The sequence below is a fragment of the Eschrichtius robustus genome, chromosome 10 (genome assembly GCF_028021215.1).
Source record: "Eschrichtius robustus isolate mEscRob2 chromosome 10, mEscRob2.pri, whole genome shotgun sequence".
NCBI classification, from domain to species: Eukaryota; Metazoa; Chordata; class Mammalia; order Artiodactyla; family Eschrichtiidae; genus Eschrichtius; species Eschrichtius robustus.
Window position 1 is genome coordinate 108,374,791 of NC_090833.1, and position 16,888 is coordinate 108,391,678.

The 16,888-nt window shown below is 44.3% G+C and overlaps 1 protein-coding gene across 2 annotated transcripts in view; it reads right to left on the reverse strand.

Annotated features, from left to right (window-relative positions):
• Positions 1 to 15,652, reverse strand: part of CLU (clusterin) — a 29,589-nt gene extending 13,937 nt beyond the window's left edge. The window contains exon 1 of one of the 2 annotated variants that reach the window (XM_068553928.1): positions 15,505 to 15,652. The gene's annotated coding sequence lies outside the window, so the exon portion shown is untranslated. Of the gene's footprint in view, positions 1 to 746; positions 1,102 to 15,504 lie in introns of those variants that run through there. The other variant, XM_068553927.1, reaches the window with a different exon arrangement.
• Positions 15,653 to 16,888: the final 1,236 nt, after the last annotated feature.

A 16,888-nucleotide genomic window follows, 5' to 3' on the forward strand; every position in this document is an offset into this window, starting at 1 on the left:
TCTGGAAGGTCAAGGCTTGGGTTCTAATCCCAATTCTGATACCTATTTGCTGTCTATCTTTGGAGATGGTCCTAAACCTCTCCAGGTTTCAGATTATCATCTATAAAATGAGACAGTTGAATCAGATGTCTGAAGTCTGATGGAGGTTGTGTGATGTTTCTCTGATGTACCCTGGTGCATTAGGAAGCAGAAAGAGTAGGATTTCAGTGGTTGCAACATACACTTAAAGCAAAACATCATTACTTATAAACACACAATCCAGAGAACTAGAGAATTCGGGAGCAAACAAGATGACTCGTGCGCGCAAGCTGACAACCACCCCTGGAGCTCAGTACCTTTCCAAGGAAGATGCCGCGGGAAGGCTGCAAGTGCAGGCCAGCTCTGCCACTCACTAGCCTGGCCTCGGGCAACAGCCTCCGTCCTCCAAGTGTCCATTTCCACATCTTTACAAAAGGAGGATCCTTACACCTATCCCGTTTACTCCACAGAATTGTGGTTGGAGCTGATGAACAAAGGGCCTCCTGAGTCCCTTGCCCGTCTGCCGGCAATTCCGTCCCGGCTCGGCTGTCTGGTGATGGGGCTCCGACCACCTCCCTTCCCTGGATCCGCGACTCCGTCTAAAGCGCCCCTCTGACAGCCCTGTGACTCCCAGTGGTCGTCCTCTCCTCGCCTGGGTGCCGCCCCCCGCCCGCTCATCAGTCCCGGCCAGGCTCTGCGCAGGGGCAGGAAAGGTGGGGACATCTCACCGGTCAGCGGTGCCCGCGCGCTCCTCCTGGCGACGCCGCGTGCACAGCACGGTGAGGCGCTCGTATTTATAGCGCTCTGCTGCGTATACACCCACTTTGGGGCTGGCTGCAAACCTGCATGACTCACGCCCCAAGAATGCGGTAGAAAGCACCGGGAGCTTTCTGGAAGCCGGTGCGGGAGGGGGTTCGGAGGTGCGGGCGGGTGGATGTCCGGTGCACCACCCGGCAGGGGGCGCGGGGGCGCGTATCAGCACCGCGAAAGGCTCCGGCGGAGACAGACCCTGGGGTGCGGGCGCGCACCGCTGCCGGCTCCCGGTTCCCGGGGGCTCAGAGCTGGCGCACGGCGCCCCCAGGAGGGCAGAGTCTGAATTAACGTGCACAGCTGGCGCCCAGCTCCGCAGAGATGGAGGGATGCTCTGCGCCCCTGGCTGGTGCCTCGTCCCCAATAGAACGTCACTGTTCCGCTGCCCAATTGAACGTTATAATCTTTCGCATTCAACACGCGCCACTCCTGTGGCTCCATTGAAGTGGAACAGCGTCAGAAATAACGTGGGTGTGATGGAGAGGGATGTCGTGCTAAAACACAGGAAGTACAAAATGCCGGCTTCCCGAACCACCACCTGACCTGGTGGTCCCTTGGCAGACCTGCTGGCCGGGAGGAAACAGAAATGTGTTTTTAGGGATGAACAGAGCATCCAAATGGGGAACTAGAAGGCCTCCCAGGCTCCTTGACTCCTAGACGTTAAGCAAGTATTTTCCCCATCCACTTGGGACCCAGCCAAGCAGGGCGGGCTTCATGAGCACGGGACCCTGCCGCCCACACTTGGTTTGAGGAGCTACTGCCCAAGTCTTGAAGTTCTTAAGAGTTTTTGAACAAGGGGCCCTGCGTTTCCATTGTGCACGGGGCCGCCCAAATTATGCTGCTGGTCCTGCTTACAAGGGACTCACTGATCTCCACCAGCCCCAAGTTTCCTCTGCTGGCTCAGGAGGAATCTTGCCAAAGGACTTTTTGGCAGGGGGCTTTGATGTGGCAGAGGGATACGAGCGGTCACACCATGCCCTGGCAGGGAGGGGACTAACTGAGAAGCCCCTCAGGCATAGCTACTTCTTGGGGAAGAAAAAGAGCCACGCACTCTGACCCTAGGATGTCTGAGCCCCAGGAGAAAGGTCCAGGGGCTGGAGGGTGGTTCTTATACTGGCTGGGGGAGATGGGTGGGCAGGGCAGGTATAGGCAGCTTGGTTTGCTGGCCGACTGAAAACCAGCAAGATGAAGGGCTCAGAGGAGAGCTCTATGGCCAGGGGCTGAGTTGTCCTGCTCACAACTTTTGAGATACAGCCTAAGGCCCAGTCCCTGGTCGCCCAAGGTCCAGGGGCAACTAGGACCCCACCCTTTTCAGGAAGGAGCACAGAGGGAGCTTCTAGGCCTGTGAAAAACAGGGGATGGGGGAAGGACCTGAGCTGGGTGCATGGAATTCTGACCACAGTCTCAGCTCTGTCCCGAGGCTCTGGGTGACCTTGGTTGGACCAAAGACTTTAACCCCCACTCCTCAGTTCTCAGTTTCTTCCTTCTGTACAATGAGTAATCTGGAATGTATCATCTCGGAGGCCCCCTTCACCCTAACCCAAGGCAATGCCAAGTGTGAGGAGATCGTCAGCTCAGAAGGAAAAAAAAAACAATCGACAATTGGGAACAATATTTCTCCCCTGAGGCTTCACTTTATCTTCCTTAAAAAGTCAAATTATCAGTAACAGCTACATTTTCTATGGCAACTGCCTCTTCCTTGGCATCATATCAGTGCCCGAGGCCAGAAGAAGTCTCTCTGAGCACGCTCCTTGTAACTTTTCTATTCTGCAGCTCCCCCAGCATCCGGCACAGGAGGCACATATCTGTAATAATTATATTTTTAAAAATCGGACTTTGGAGGACAAGGCAAGGAGATCTGCCTTAGTCAGCTGAAGTAGGGGAAGGGAGGAGAGGAAGAAGGGATTGGGAGAAAATAACATGATTCACAGCCGTGACTGCGGTCCTCTGGGAAAGATCACTTGATGACTCTAGCTCGCTGCTAAGCACACAAGGCTCAGAAGATTAAACTTTAAGGAAAAGAGTTCACCATAAATGCATCACTGGATTTTAAGTAGTCTCAGTAGGTCACAGATGCCAGTTGGTACAGCTGTCACCCAATACTTGATTCTGGGTTTTTTTTTTTTTTTTTTTTGGCATATAGTTGATTTACAATGTTGTGTTAGTCTCAGGTGTACAGCAAAGTGAACCAGTTAGTTATACATATACATATATCCACTCTTTTTTAGATTCTTCTCCCATATAGGCCATTACAGAGTATTGAATAGGGTTCCCTGTGCTCTACAGTAGGTCCTTATTAGTTATCTATTTTATATATAGTCATGTGTATATGTCAGTCCCAATCTCCCAATATACCCCTTCCCCACTTTCCCCCTGGTAACCGTAAGTTCGTTTTCTCTATCTGCAACTCTATTTTGTAGATAAGTTCATTTGTACCCTTTTTTTAGATTCCACTACTTGATTCTTAACTGCCCATTCTTAACTACTTGATGCCACCGCTGCCACATTCCCATCAGGTGGTCATCCTGCCTCTGTTTGAATGCCCCTGGCAACAGGGAGCTCACTACCTACATGGGAGCAATTGTCTGGTAAAACTGTCTACAGAGTTAGCTGTGTGTAGACTTTGTTGAGTCAAAGTCTGGCTCCTGCAAGGGACAACCCCAAGCCCAGCTCTGTCCCCTGGAACTACACAGAGAAAACCCAAGCCATCTCCCGGCTGCTAGCCCTTTAGATATTTGAAGGCAGTTAGTCACTTCTCCCAGTGGTACCCCGGGCTTGTCGCTGCCTGCTTTGTCATTGAGTGCAAGATTCTTCCCCAGCCCTTTGGCCTTCCGGACCTTGCCTCTCTCGAACCCTGGGCCTGCCAATACCAGTGAGGACTGACCACAGAGCAGAGCGGGACTACCTGCTCCCTTGCCCAGACACTCGAGATAAGCTTTTATTTAGCTGCTGAGTCACTTGGCTGATTCATATAGAATTCATCATCGTTTTGGCAGAGGCTGCTGTTTAATCATTTTTCTCCCATCATGGACTTAGGTGGTCGGGTTTGGGGTTTTGGGCTTGATTTTTTTCTTGGAGTGGGGGACCATCGGGGAGGGGGCTGGGGGAAAGTAAAGAGCTCTACATTTATCTGTTCATCTCTTAATGCTTTGCCCACCCTCTCTCCCCTGCTCTGCGATGTCTTTGTTATGCACCCCACCTCTGCCACAGCGGTCCAGCTCTGCACCACCGACAGGGCGGCAGCTTAACCCCTGCTGATAGAAGTGGAACAAGTTGGAAATGGACAAGAGCAGTAAGTACCCTGTAATTAAGAATCACTCTCCAGGCTCTAACTATTATCTGGGTGTATTCAGTCAATCATGGGCTCATAAAAAATCATGGGTAATAAAATCAGATGAGATAAAATTAGCCCACAGCTGATGCGGAGGCATCCTGACTGCTTTTTCAGAGCCTACCTAAAGTCCAGAAACATTCACTCCATCAGATGTGTTTCCCTTATCTTCCCAAATAAGATCTCTTTGGGAAAAGATCTGGGGCTAGTCTGTCCTGAGTTGCTTATCATGGACCTATAAGTAGACAAATATTACTTAAACTATCTTCACTGTTCATCATGCTATTGACCAAAATCCAAGGATGCTCAAGTCTCTTACAAAAATGGCATAGTGATTGCATATAATCTACCTACATCCATAAAAGTCTCTTACAGAAAATGGCATAGTGATTGCATATAATCTACTCACATCCATGTACTTCTTGCTTATACATATTATAAGCAATCATCTCTAGACTGCTTATAATATGTAATACACTGTAATGATATGTAAATACTTGTAAATACAATGTAAATGCTATGTAAATAGTTATCAGAATCTCAGTAAATTCAAGCTTTGCTCTTTGAAACTTTCTGGAATTTTTTTTGTGTTATATTTTCAATCCGCGGTTGGTTGAATTCACGGATTTGGAATCTGCAGATACAGAGGGCCAACTGCATCTCACTCCAGCGCTGGTCGACGCTAACCTTTAGCTCCAATTCTTAGACTAATGGGCGTTTTTTAAAATTGGCCCCCGGATCTGCCTCAGGTCAAATCTACTTTTTCCACAACCACCTGGAATCCAACGGTTAATTATTTTAGATCAGTGATTCTCAATGGAACTGTACAATATAGTTACCTGGGAACTTTAAAAATTAACTATGCCTGAATCCCACCTCCAGAAGTCATGATTGAAGTGATCTGGGTGCAGCCTGAGATTGCATCAGGATTTCCTAAACCCTCCAAGTCATTTTAATGCACAGCCAACGTTGAGGACCACTGCTTTCCAGTTTATGAATTCCTAGCTTACACTTTGCCCCATCTGATCCCTACTGCATCTCTATGTCATTGCTAGAGTGTGTGGTATTAGTCTCACTTTATAGAAGAGAAAACTGGAGGTCAAAGGAATCTTAGTTAGCAGGGTTTTACACTGAGTTGAAATCTGCTTCCTTGCATCTTTTCTCTGTCCTCTGCAAGACGGCCCTCTAAGTATTTGAAAACAAATATTCTATCTCAAATGTACTTCCTTTTCATAGAGTGAGGTCACCAGACCCTCGCTCTGCTTGTCCCTGCCCCTAGGGTGTTCCACCCTGCCATCGTCTCTCTAGCGTGGCTTTAGGAACAAACGGAAGACACCAGCTTTGGTTGGCCAGCTGAGGGGGCAGCAAGCAAGACTATCACTACACGTGATTTGATATGAAGTTCCCGGAACCCCCAAGGCCCTCTCCGCTTACTTTTACATCATGTTTTAACAAACTGTGCTCCTCCTATTGGTTTACACTGGCCCCCCGGGGCAGGCTATGGTATGCCGGCTGTACACAAAGACACAGAAGCAAGTGGCTCTAGTTTTACTCAAAGATTTAGAGAGAAAAGTTAATACTTAGTGAGTAATCAGTCTTCCTTCTCTCTCTCTCTTTCTTTCTTTCTCCCTGTCTTTTTTCAGTTCCCATCTAAATCTCGTGCTTCTAAAGCAATGGATGTCTATTTACATTTGTATTTAGAATGTGTGTGTATGCATAATATATATGCATAATATATACTACATATATAAATGTATAAGGGATTTTTCTTTTTTCTTTTCTCTTTAAAATAAATATAAACTCAGATTATATATGCTGCTTTGCAACATGCTCTTTTCCACCTAATGAAATATTATGGCGAGTCCTCCAAGTCAATGCTTAGATAGATCTTTTCAGTAACTACTGTACATATTTTATTCAGCCATTCTCCTATGCCAACTTTTTCTGTCACTATAAGCTGTGCCACAATAAACAGACTTCTGCATATATCCTAATATGTTGGTGCCTTTATTGGTATAAGGGATTCTCAAATTGGGACTGTAGGGTAAAAGAGAGTGTGTCGTCTTAATGTTAATACATACTGGCTGATGATTTTCCCAAAAAGTAGCTGCTACTCCCACTGTCTCTGAGAAAACCCATTTCCTATGTAACCATAAGGCTGAATATTGTCCTTTTGAATTTTTGCCACTCCAGTGGGAGAAAATGACATTTTGCTCCCTTAATCTCTTTGCCTGTTTATGGTTTTCAACTATTCATTTTAAAATAAAGTTTCTGTTTCCGTGACTTGCATATTCATATTGTTTGCTCATTCTATTGGGTTATCCGTCGTTTTTTAAAATCCAAGTATAGTTGATCTACAATGCATCCTTTTTTTTTTTCTACCAGTGTGTAGGAGCTCTTTAAATAAATGAAGTAATCCTATGTGTGTTGCAAATGTTTTTACCAAGCTGTCGTGTGTCTTTTACCTTTGATTATGGAAGGTCTTAAAAGTTTTATGTAGTGAAATTTATCTTTTCCTTTATAGTTTCTAGGTCTCCTATCTTGCTTAAGAATGTCTTCCTCTCACTAAAATATAGACCGTTAAAAATACTATATCACTATGCTATATGCCTGAAGCTAATATGGTATTGTAAATCAACTATACTTCAATACAAACAAATTAAAATTAAAAAATTATTAGGTAGATGTCTATTATGTAATACATGCCCAAATACTGCATAGTGTAGATTGGGTATAGTTAGGTGTAGATAGATAGATGTCACATAGCTAGAGAGACAGAGAGTTCGGTGTAGAGTTAGAGATAGATAGATAATAGAAATGATAGATATAATAGATGATAGATGATAGATAGAATAAATAGTAGATGATAGATAGATGATAAACAGAAATAGATAGATAGATAGATGATAGATAGATAGGGCCTTATCCTCGGAAAAGCAAAAATATAACAGCAATGGAAATATTAAAAGCTATAGAATAATATTAGGGAGTGATGCTTTCATTAGCATTCTTTCAAAAGACACTTAAAAATTTTTTTTGATGTGGAGAATTTTTAAACTCTTTATTGAATTTGTTACAATATTGCTTCTGTTTTATGTTTTGGGTTTTTTTTTTTTTACTGCAAGGCATGTGGGATCTTAGCTCCCTGACCAAGGATCGAACCTGCACCCCCTGCAATGGAAGGTGAAGTCTTAACCACTGGACAGCCAGGGAAGTCCCTAAAAATTTTAACCTAGACTGAAGTGCATCTAATACATCACAAAAGACAGATGTGAGAGCAAGTGTAAGGCCCTGCAAATTCCTAATACAACTCCTGGGTTGTCAAAGAAATATTAAATTATGAATACACTCAGCACAAAAGTGAGATTAATTGTAGTTTATAGCCCATTAAGTAATCAGTATTTATCTGGGAAAAGATCCCAGGGGCTGTCAGCTTTCGTATGGCTGTAAAAAGAGAGCGATATTGGGTAACGCTGAGAAAAAGAACAATAAAAGAAATAAGGTGAAAATAAAATATAGACAGTTATTCTAATTTTCTTCTAGCTTTCTACTGTGTTAATTTTTATATTCAGATTTTTTAATTCAAATGAAACGTGTGTGAGGGGAGTGTATGCGTGTGTGTAGTGTGTTTGTGGAGGAGGGAGGTGAGGCAGGGATCTAACTTGTTTTTCTTCCAGATGTATACCCAATTATGTCAACACGATTTAGCAAATAAACCACCCTATTCATACTCAGTTGAAATGCCAGTTTGTCATCTACAAAGTTTCCCAAATACACTTGGATCTGTTTTAGGACTTTCTAGTTTATTCCTCTGATTTATTTCTTTGTTCATGTGTAATATATTGTTTTTATCACATGACTTTAAAACAATATTTAATGTTGAGAAGGTAATCTCCCTCACTCTTCCTTTACAAATTTTCTTGGCTGTTCTTGGACATTAATTCTTTTCTATAAATGTTAATTTAATTCTGCCCAGTTGAAAAAAATGATATTGTAATTATAATTTCACTAAAAGTACATAATAGTTTTGGAAGAATTCACATTTTTATATTCTTTCTTCCTATTTAGAAGCATAACATATTCTAGAAGTCATTTAAACTATTATTTTTATTTCTAAATGAATTTTTTAATCAAAGTCTTGTATGCATATAATTAAAAAATATCAAATAGTACAAAAGTACTAATGCAGAGTCCTCTGCCACGTTCCTCACCATTTCTCCAGCCTGCCACCAACCCACTCCCAATCCAGGAAAACCATTATTTTTATATTAAAACAAACATTGTTTCATCGTGCTATGGCATGCAACTTTTATATCATTTTTTAAATAAAAGGAAAGATTTCAAAGATATTTTTGCTACTTCTATCATTATGGCAGTGGAAAAGTTTGAAAAATCCTGACTAAGTATATTGTACTGAAATTGATCAGATGATAGTTCAAACGTTTCCCCTCTTTCATTCAGCTTTGTGCTCCCATTCTCTAAGACATAGCCCAGCATGCAGTATGTATTTAATAAAGACTTGTTAAATTACCTGAATTAATTTTTCAATTAGTGCCATCTAAGATTCCATTTATTTTTTAGCAGTCCACCCTAGTTTTGTTTTTTTTTTAATGTCATTTTATTATTTTTTTAAATTTTATTTATTTTTGGCTGTGTTGGGTCTGCGTTGCTGCATGCGGGCTTTCTCTAGTTGTGGCGAGCGGGGGCTACTCTTCGTTGTGGTGCCCAGGCTTCTCATCGTGGTGGCTTCTCTTATTGCGGAGCACGGGCTCTAGGCATGCAGGCTTCAGTAGTTGTGGCATGCGGGCTCAGTAGTTGTGGCTCGCGGGCTCAGTAGTTGTGGCTCGCGGGCTCTAGAGCACAGGCTCAGTAGTTGTGGTGCATGGGCTTAGTTGCTCTGTGGCATGTGGGATCTTCCCGGACCAGGGATCGAACCCATGTCCCCTGCATTGGCAGGCGGATTCTTAACCACTGAGCCACCAGGGAAGTCCTCACCCTATTTTTGATTTGTATCAAAACTGTAACATCCATGAGGATAGGGAACATATCCCTGATACTAGCACGGTCCTTGGCTGTGTATTCAAAATATATTTGTTTAAGAAATAAATGAAAACCATGCATTGCCAAATATCACCTAGATTTTTTCATTTATTTATTTCTTTATTTTGGCCGCACTGTGCAGCTTGTGGGATCTTAGTTCTCCAACCAAGGATTGAACGCTGGGCCACGGCAGTGAAACCGCCGAGTCCTAACCACTGGACCGCCAGGGAATTCCCATCACCTAGATATTTTTCTCTGAATTACTAAGCTTCATTCATTGCTAGTGCAACTGAGGGTGAATCTAAATGTAGGGTTTAAATTTATTTCTCTTGAATTTTCTTTCATACGTGCACTTGTAGGCATCTGTCAAGATTGTTCTAAATTTTGTTCTTCCAGTTTTGAATGAGAAACAAATAAATAATCTTCTAGGTCTGTATCCAGAGTATAGCTGGAAATGTCCATTAGGACCCTTTTTACCCCAAAAACCCAGCCTCTTGGGGTTTCCCTGGTGACGCAGTGGTTAGGAATCCGCCTGCCAATGTAGCAGACACGGGTTTGAGCCCTGGTCCGGAAAGATGCCACATGCCACGGAGCAACAAAGCCCGTGCGCCACAACTACTGAACCTGTGCTCTAGAGCCCACGAGCCACAACTACTGAAGCCCGCGCACCTAGAGCCCGTGCTCTGCATCAAGAGAAGCCACCGCAGTGAGAAGCCCATGTGCCTCAACGAAGAGTAGCCCACACTCGCCACAACTAGAGGAAGCCCGCACGCAGCAACATAGACCTAACTCAGCCAAAGATAAATTAATTAATTTAAAAATAAATAAATAGATAGATAAAAGCCGATGAATGTTAAAAAAAAAAAAAAAAAAAAAAAAAGCCCAACCTCTGCTATAAAGAAATTCTTATGGACCAAATTTGGAGAATATCCTCCTCAAAAGCAGTCATGCCCCTGCAGCTCTGATCTTCCCATTTTAGTGTGTAAGGTTCCTGGCCAGCTGGAGACAGGGATTTTTCCAGTCCTATTTGCAGTAGTCTAAATTGTGGATTCCTGCAGGGATCCCTTTCCACTGTCCAGTGGATGGTCCGGCTAAAAGAGGCTACTCCTTCTTACAGACCATCAGGGATCCTTCTGTTTTCATCTACATCCAGCTCCAAGTGAAGTCAGCCACTTTCTTCCTGAACTTATAATTGGTTCAGATGAATAATCTAAGTAGTCTGTCTTTGCTAAGACTTTATCATATTAATCTAGAAGATTTGTACAAGCTCTGAAGCATCCTTTGTAATTAAACTGCTTTTCTCAGAACTTCACCCTTACAGAATTCATAAAATAAGGTATTAATTTGATGATATGAAGCCCCCTTTAAGGATTTCTCAGGCTAGAAGAGTTCATATTATATGGCATCTCCCACTGGTAAAGAGTGGTATTGCAAGGCACCTCTTGGCCGCTGTATGCTCAAAAATGCCAGAATTGGGACTTCCCTGGTGGTACAGTGGTTAAGAATCCGCCTGCCAATGCGGGGGACACGGGTTCGAGCCCTGGTCCGGGAAGATCCCACATGCTGTAGAGCAACAAAGCCTGTGCTCCGCAACTACTGAGACTGCGCTCTAGGGCCCACGAGCCACAACTACTGAGCCTGTGTGCTGCAAGTACTGAAGCCTTCGCGCCTAGAGCCCGTGCTCCGCAACAAGAGAAGCCACCTCAATGAGAAGCCTGCACACTGCAACAAAGAGGAGCCCCTGCTCACCGCAGCTAGAGAAAGCCCACACGCAGCAACGAAGACCCAACGCAGCCAAAAAATTTAAAAATAATTTTTAAAAAATGCCAGAATTGGTAAGTGTAAAGTGAGGCAAGAATCCCAAACACAGGATGAATCTTAGGGAAATTTCTGGGAGGAAGGAATAAAATATAGGAAACTTAAAAATCATGAAAGGATCACATAGTTCAGAGAACGGGGCAAAAAGAGGCCAACTTAATTTTTCTCTGAATAAGTCTTCAGTTGAGAATGTTGATAGATCCCCCCCCCCCCGGGAATTCTATTTCTTATTTTAAATTGAAGCCAATAGGAAAATGGGACTTAGATTTTCCTTTATGACCAACGTCGCTGGAGTACTGCTATGAATTACCCTGGACTGGCCCTCTCGTCCTTTCAAACATATTGTACTCCTGTGCAGTATTGGTGGTATCGTGGTGAGTATAGCAGCCTTCCAAAAAATATTTTACTCTTTAGCTTCCAAAGGATTCATGATTTGGGTGAAACATTGGCATTAACAAGGCAGTAACACTGCACGGAGTTGGAATCCATGCTATTGAAGAAGAAAGGGCAAAAAACTTTGAAAGGTCTGGGTTGGGGAGAGGATGGTAAATGAATGGTAGCACTCACCAGTATCCACGTTTCCTCCTTTCCTTGCAGTAAGCCAGCTAAGGGATATTTCCCAGCCCCCTTGCCTTTGGTTGGGACCATGTGACTGAGTTCTAGCCAATGGAATGTGGCCCGTAGTGACTGTATGCCTCGTCAAGTCCTGTCCCATGATGGTCTCAACCCACAACCCTCCAGTCTCTCTTCCCCTTCTGCAGCAACCTCGGAGGCCGCTTACTGAAAGGTGGCAGCGTCACAGGATGGAAGAAGCCTGCATCCCTAAGTCAACATTTGTTAAGAGAACTACCCGACCTGCAATGGATTGTGATACGAATGAGAAATAAACTATTACTGTACTGTCATTAAAATCTTGCAGTTATTTGTTAGAGCCAGTGTTCCTTGCTCTCACTGCTATGGAAATCGCTATCTTAAAACGGGATGCCATTGTAATAGAAACATCCATATGTAGTGCTAACTTAGCATTGGGTAGCCCGATGTGAGGAGCCTGGTACCAGAAGCTGAAAAGATGAAATTCCTTATTATGCAGTGGCAAAACATTGGGTAAACTGTGCCTATGTTATCTGGGATAGCAGACCACATGCTTACTAAGTAGGCATGTCCAGGGGGCACTGGTTAGAAAAGAAACAAAGTGATAGTGTATGTTCTCTGCTACTTGGCAAAGCAGTACAAGGCAGAGATGAGCTCTGGAGAAGTGGATGGTTTGCAAAGAGAAATAAGAGGGAATGGCGAGAGCAGAAAATTTGAGCCTGAAAGAGGAAAACACCGACTGCTTCTAGATCCCAAATGGCAGAAAATAAGATTGGAAAGCTTTCTAGCAGCAAAGACCCATTAAGACCTTGGTAAAAGACTTGGTGAAAAGGCCAGATTAAGGATGACTTTCCCAGTCAAGTCTTGTAGCAGCAAAGTAGCTAACTGCCCTTTGGGAAACAGAGAGGGGCACAGGGGAGGGGAAACAAAGAAATAAAGCCAGTATGAGAACTATTTCTAGGAAAAAAACTCCGGGTGTGGTCACTGGCCCACGACACCGACTCGAAGCAAATAGATGAGACTTTGCTAAAATTTTGAGGGACTTTCTTGGGAAACGAACAAAACCTCACATGCCTAGACCTTTACCTGTCATCTGGACAGTTGGAGATGAAAAACAACCTTGCTCCAGGAGGTAATGGGCTGTGAGAATTAAGCAGCTCTCAGGAAAGGCTCACCACCTGCCCCCCGCAGCATCCACTTCAGATGTGTCCCAGGAGGGTGGTAAGCAGGAAGAACCTTCTAGAGGGCATAGCCCAGAACATAATGGACAAGAGATTTCCTCCAGAGTTGAATGAGGGCCTAAGCAAAGAACTTCCCCCACCCCAGGATTAGGGGCCTTTAGAGCACCTGTGGGGTCTCGAAATTTCCACAGACCTGTAGCTACTCTGCGTCTTCCATTCTTCCCTTTTCTGAATGTGTGGTTTTTGTTTGTTTGTTTGTTTTTTAAACATCTTTATTGGAGTATAATTGCTTTACAATGGTGTGTTAGTTTCTGCTTTATAACAAAGTGAATCAGTTATACATATACATATGTTCCCATATCTCTTCCCGCTTGCTGAATGTGTGTTTTTATTGTGATTATCTGATCCAGGCTCCTCCGTTGGGACTGGAGCCACTCCCAGACCTGAAGGAAAAGACGGACTCACAGGGAGAGCCTGAACTTAGAGCTCAGTGGTGGGCGTACTTTGAGTTGCCTTCCTGGGGAGGAATGAACATGTTTTATGTGCAAGAGGAAAGGAGCAAACAGGCATTTGGTGACCATGAAGGTGGCCTGAACGGAGAATGCCCGTGCTCCCTGATCTGTGCTTCTCCCTCTATCCAGGGCACACAGCAAAGTCTATTTTCAAGCCCTCTCACTATGAGGGGCTCTGGCCAATGGAATATGGGTAGAAGTGCTGTATACCAACCCAGCCCTTACAATTCTCCTATGCATGATCCTACATTCTCTCTTCTGTTTTGCAGCAACCTTAAAGCCATTTGTTGAAGACAGTGGTAATACAAGATGGAAGGTCCCTGGGTCCCTGAGTCACCATCTGGAAGAGAACTGCCCAACCCACACTGGATTGTCATGTGAGAAATAAACTTTCGTCTTATTAAGAGAGTGCGTTGTTGCCACAGCAGTGTATTTTACTCACGTCAACTAACTAATATAAGGGTAAGGAATGTCTACATTCAGAAAATATACCAAATAGGAAAGGCCATTAGTAAAAAAAGAAGTCAAAGAAGTTCAGAAGGAGAACCGGAAGTAAGTAGGATAAGATAAACTAGGGGAAAAGAGAGATTCAGGAAGGAGCTGCCAATGGTTTGTGATGGTTAATTTTATGTGCCAACTTGGCTAGGCTATGGTACCCAGATATTTGGTCAGTCATTATTCTAGATGCTTCTAGATGTGAAAATGTATTTTAGATGACATCATTTTAATTAGTAGACTTGAGTCAAGCAGAACACCCTCCATTGTGTGGTGGGCCTTCTCTAATCAGTTGAAGACCTCAAGGGGAAATAGTCTGACTTTTCCCACGAAAGGGGGAATTCTGCCAGCAGACTGCCTTTGGACTTGAGCTGCAACATTAACTCTTTCCTGGGTCTCCAGCCTGCTGGCTCTTGGTTCTATTTCTCTGGAGATCCCTGACTAATACGGTGTTAAAGCTACAAAATGGTTGAAGAGGATACAGATTTTGAAAAGGCTATTATATTTGGCAACTAGGAGGAAGGGAGCAATTTCAGTGAGCATTGAGGGGGGAAGCCACATTCTAAGAAGGAAAAGTGGAAGCAAGGTCCTAATGCTGGAGAGGAGCATGGGTGGGGTGGGGGGGAGGGAAGGGATCAAGGGCATTGGTGGAGGAATTGAGTTTTAGGAGAAAGAGAGCTTTTGGGGGGTTTTCTGCCTGAAGTAGAGAATAGAAAGGAAAGTCTGGGGAGCTCCCTGGGAGACTTTGTTCTGAGTAAATCACAACAGTGCTCAAGAACTGAAGTGGAACAACCCAAGTGCCCATCAACAGACAACTGGCTTAAGAAGATGTCATACATATATGTCATATTATTCAGCCATAAAAAAGAATGAAGTACTGCCACGTGCGGCAACATGGATGAACCTAGAGAATATTATACTTAGTGAAGTAAATCAGACAGAGCAAGACAAATATTATATGATATCACTTACATGTGGAATCTAAAAAATAAGACAAATGAATCTATAGACAAAACAGAAACAGACTCACAGACATAGAAAACAAACTTATGGTTACCAAAGGGGAAAGGGGGGCGGGATAAATTAGGAGTATGGGATTAACAGATACACACTACTATACATAAAATAGGTAAGCAACAAGGATTTACTGTATAGCTCAGGGAACTATATCCAATCTCTTGTAATAACCTATAATGGAAAATAATCTGAAATATATATATTAATACACACACACACATATATATATGTAACTGAATCACTTTGCTGTACACCTGAAACTAACACAATATTATAAATCAGCAATACTTCAATTTAAAAAAAGGACTGAGTTGGGACTTTGTACCTTCATTAATACATGAAGTTTCCACCACTAGTGATTCCACATTTTTTTCCTCTAAATGACCACTGCTCTTTAGCGATTTCCTTCGACTTTCAACATAAGTATGGCGTATGTGCCACAATCAACTGTCCCCACACCTTCCCCACCCAAACTCAAGTTAAAAACAATATTAAGCAACCCTCCGTAGCCCATCCCACCCTGCCTACCCTGTCTGGTGCTGTCCATGCCTCTGCACTCGAGTCCCAGCTGAGCCCCATCCTAACAGTTCCATAATCTGGTCTCTCAGGGGGAGTCATCTCAGTTGACTGAGGGGTTCACCCCTCTGGCTGTTGATAGAAATTGCCTGAAATTACAGCTGAAAACTCTCACCCAAAGGCTGGTGTAATTTCTAGGCAATCCGGTCTCCTCTCTTCTTCATCTGTGATCTGTGATCTTGATCTTGATCCCACAGTCCTTTTGGAGCAGGAGTTCATCCTCTGAACCTCTTCAGGGCTGGGTCCAGCTCTGCTCACCCAGGGTCCATCTACAGCCAGAGACCAGTATATTTCATTTCTCTGCTGATGCATCTGCATTATCATAGCAACACATACATACATCCTCCAATCCCAAGGGGGCGAGGTGGTGGGAGAGGATCCTCCCACATACAAGGTTAGGACCTTTTTCTCACCAGACATCTTGGATCTAGTCAACTAAAGAAAGCATGGAGAAAACCAAGGGTCATTTGGCTGTTCTCTCTTTGACAAATATTTGAGCAGCTTCTGTGAGAGGCAGGGTGGTGCACCGAGGCTAAGGACAAAGGCACTGGATTCAGCCTCCCTGGGTTCAAATCCCAAGATCTCCACTTACTAGCTACGTGACACTAAGCGCAATATCTATCTTCTGAAAAATTAGGACTATAATGGTGCTTATCTCATAGGGCTGCTAAGACGATTAAATTAATTAATACATAGGTAAACCGCCTAAAGGATGCTTTGCGGGGGGCTATCTCCCTGGTGTTTACAAAACAGCTCTCCTGATCCATGCCACAGTCTGGGAGACTGAGGCTCATGTGGCAGACTTGGAATCCAGATTCAAAGCCCCAGGAGTGCCTCGTGACTACTACCGGGTAGGCAAAATCCTCTCCGAACCTCAGTCTCTTCACCTGTAAAATGGGCAGTAGGTTCCTGGCTCCCTCTCTCAAGGTCATGGTGAGGTTCTGCTGAGATCACAGAAAGAATGCACTTCGTGAACTGAAACTTGCCATTGGGAAGGGGAGGAGATTAGAGAGAGCTGAGCATTCCCCCCTCTGACTGGCTGGGATTTGTGAATGGGGCGGGGGCCGGGGGTGGCTGTCCTTGGCCCCTTCTCAGCTCCCAGGCTTAGGAGAAAGTTTCTCTGCCCCTTTGGCCTCACCTACTTTACTCTAAGGGCCAAATGGGGGCGGGCATGGAGGTGTGGAGATGTGGGAAAGGGGCTGATGTAGCAATGGAAAGAGGCCAGGCCAGGTGGTCCCCACTGTGTGGTCCGTCTCCCCCTGCCCCATCCTGCCACCATGGCCATCATGCCTCAGCACCATTACTTGTTAAATTGTTCTCTTTCCTCACAGGATGCAACCTCAGGGAGTCCGGGACAGTGTGGAATGTTCCCCACACTCCCAGAGTTTGGGGCAGGACCTAGCCCATGGCTGGTTCTCACTAAGTGTCCCACCAGTGAACATGTCATGTGAGGCTCCCGGAGGAGGGCCTTGGACGAGAGAGTCACCACTCCTTTGCCT